Raw genomic sequence first — 3,559 nt, forward strand, 5'->3', positions numbered from 1 at the left:
TATCAGTGATGACTTTAGTGACAAATAAGTCTTCCTAACTCTGAAAGTCCCTTAGTAGAATAATATACTACATTAGTGTAAGAATAAATTTAGTCCCGATTCAGTTATGAATATAAATATTTAATTATTATGAATAAATATATTCATTTTGAATATAATTACAATATGCTGTGTGATTTGCGCTGGTCCTTCACCAGCTAGTATCAGAACTCATTGAATCGTCAAAAGTCAAATGATTGCAAAATCTATTATATTCCACCCAAGAAGTGGATGAACAGATATTGTGTTCGGATTCAAAGGGGTTTATCCCAACTTTATTTATGACGAAAATAATACGACAATATTCTAGATCATTCTAACCAAAGGATGTTACGATAGTGATTTGTGATGATTCTGATTATTTTTCCGCTCGAATCTAGTGAGATCAAATTTAGAACAAATTATTTCTAAGCCCCTATTTCGATTAGGGGAATCAATCTTCAAAATCCAATATAGTTTCTACATTACTGAGCCAGAAGCAAGAACTGTCCTTTATCTCCTCTAAACCAATAAATTTATTATTTAAATTACATTGATTATTAATTGAATTAGCACGGAATTATATATTGCATCTATGATTATGTTAATAAAGTACAGATTTAATCAGATATTCTTATTCTCATCCAAATGAATGAAATAGGTCTGATTTCTTCATAAGGTTTCAATAATATTTAAACAAATTATCTCAATTAATTCATATTCTTCGTATATTAATTGATACATCACTATACTAAAAGAAACTTCAAAACGTAGTCATCAGTTAGCTACTAATTATATAGTTACATTCAACACAGGATACAGAAAAAATCATTAATAAAAACTTCAATATTTTACAAAAAATTATCTCAGAACCTAATACCAATATGTTCTTTTAGGGATTCTCTCCTCTTTAATGCCCATACTCTCCATTATGTCCATATCGAAGGTTGCTAATTTAGGTTCAAATGATATCTCTTCTGCAAAATCAGGAGTATCTCTTTAGCCATTCTGGCATATCCAGAAGGTGTTTATAATCTATAGTCTCTGATGCAGCACTTGAATAGGGATTTCGAATCTGAATCAATTGCAACACGTACTCTTTCGCTTCCTCTTCCGTAGCCCCCCATCTCATCCAGCAGACTAGCAGCTTTTTCTTGCTGCTGGATCGATGTTTAATATCTTCTGTTAATAGAGGAGAGTAGTTTTCTGTAGAGATAAGAATTCCAGGGAAATCCCTTGTTCGGGCCACAATTTGATGTTTGAGGTTCATACCCTCAACGCATACCCAATTCCGTTCTTGAATGACATAGTTGATATATCCTAGAAGAGATTATCAATTATAATTGATTTAATAGTTAAAGATTATATTATTGAAATAATACCTTGCTTTCCAAAGTCTGTTGCCTTCCTTGATGACCTCAACACGATCTCCACGAAACCACATCCAGTCTTCCCTCCAGAATAGGTTCCACAAATATATCCCTTGTCGCTTATGTTTCATCCAATAGGTGTCACTCCATGGTCGATCCATGGTGTGAACATTGACATCAGCCGTTTTGATATAAGGCATTTGTGTTTCATCGTTCAGATCCGAGATATCTCCGAGACGAGTTGAGCGGCGGACCAAAGATCTTTCAGGTAGATTTGCATATGCTTTTGTGTATTTGCCAATTTGGGAATTCACTTTCCAGTACTGACGAACGGCCCATGGAGTTGTCAACCTCATGTTTTAGCTGACGGTATGAAATTTTGTTTATTTATAGTAAAGCATAAATAAATATTTATTCATTTTCTTATGTTAACGGAACATTAAAAGCTTTGTAAATCACAGAACCTTGTCGCTTTTCGTTCACTAAACCTATTTACTGTTGTTGGATCAGGTTCTGTACATGTTGTGTTTCGGTTCAAGTTGTAACTTGTACAAATTGCAAATTGTACAGCGTACAACCAAAAATTAGTTGAATAATTTTAAATGAAGGATTTACAGTACTTAAGCGAAGAATAATGCACTGAATGAATATTCCATGAAGGCTCAAAGTATTTAAAGTCTGATTTTCGACTATTTTGATAAAAATGACTAAAGTATAAGCATTCTATGGCACATTTTAAATTTCTAATGCCTACAGTTATATTATTCATAAATACACAATTAATAACCATATTATTTTAATAGATCAAAATTAAATGATAGTATCGATGAATACTTGGTAATTATGTTGTAATTATATCATATATTTAAGACTTGCTTATACAAGTTGCAACTCGTGCACAACATATGTATTTAGTGCATCAACAGAAAATTTTGCTTGAGTAAAAATCAAGTTATTTAACAATTCCCAGTGTATATATGTATTTATCTTATAAATATTCACGATCAAATAGTTTATAGACATACTTTGGTCTATTATAGGATTTATGTTCAAACTTGTAGGATGTTCATGAATATGAGCCATAATTTAGACCCTTCAATTGATTAGTGTTACTTCAATCAATTAGCCCGTAACAAACTGCTAAATATAACATAAGGGGAACAATTATAGGGTCAAAATTTTAATGAATTAAATTAAGCCAAGAATATAATTTATCTTTGAGGGCAGAATACAAACCTTAAATCAATTTTTATCTGGGTCGTCAGGTTTCAGAAATATTCAATATTATAGTAATTTGGTCCTTTTATAGTTATAAAAATGTTTTTATTGATTCTGTATCTTCTTCTGAACTCGAAATATTTCTATTTTTAGGCTGAAAACTGACAATTGTCTTTAGACTTATTCTCATCTATAGTGATAAGAAATATCATAGTTATGTTATAGAAAAATTATTCCATGTTTTATTTATAAAAATATGCATCTGCAAGAACATTTGTTCAATTGGGAATTTTTAGAGTGATCTTATTTTTTAATTGGGATGAAGTATGAATTAGCAACTTTTTATTCTAGCTCTATTTTAAAGATTGTATAATTTGATTTAAACGGAAAATATATAAGTAGTTAAAACTTATAACTAACAAAACCTCGGTAGATTCCAGAAGTTAATAAAAAATTATAGATGGATCTAAGAAATTAATTTTTAGCATTCGTTTAAAAAAGTAAATTTGTAATCATCTTATTCCAAATGCGTTCAATATAGAACAGGAGGGCAATTCTATAGAGAGAAGAAAAATATTAAGGTGACAAGATATTCTTGAGGTTAGCTTGGCAAATTGACAATATGTGGCAGACGTCTTTTTGAATATACAGCTCGCTAGAAGAGCAGCTATAAAAATGGAATGGGTAAGGATGTTATTGGATTGTAGAACCAATCCGGACTATTCAACGTTAACCCTTCTCATTGTTTTTACATCAGCTGAGTTAATGATATTGATTAAATGATTAGCCAAACCCAGAGTCCTATAAGTAGAGTTACGTCAACTGTTTGAGACATGGCCCAAAATATTCGTAAAATTTAATGCTATATTACATGTGAAGAACTCTAGAAAGGCGATATATGTTATTAAAATACCCCAATTATATCCTCTTTTCGTGCGTCAGGGATTACAGAA

The 3,559-nt window shown here is 31.0% G+C and overlaps 1 pseudogene; it reads right to left on the bottom strand.

The window, feature by feature from the left end:
• Positions 1-728: 728 nt before the first annotated feature.
• Positions 729-1,759, bottom strand: LOC121131440 (large ribosomal subunit protein uL24m-like; annotated as a pseudogene).
• Between the last annotated feature and the right edge of the window lie 1,800 nt (positions 1,760-3,559).

Source organism: Lepeophtheirus salmonis, unplaced genomic scaffold, assembly GCF_016086655.4.
Source record: "Lepeophtheirus salmonis unplaced genomic scaffold, UVic_Lsal_1.4 unplaced_contig_6313_pilon, whole genome shotgun sequence".
NCBI classification, from domain to species: domain Eukaryota; kingdom Metazoa; phylum Arthropoda; class Copepoda; order Siphonostomatoida; family Caligidae; genus Lepeophtheirus; species Lepeophtheirus salmonis.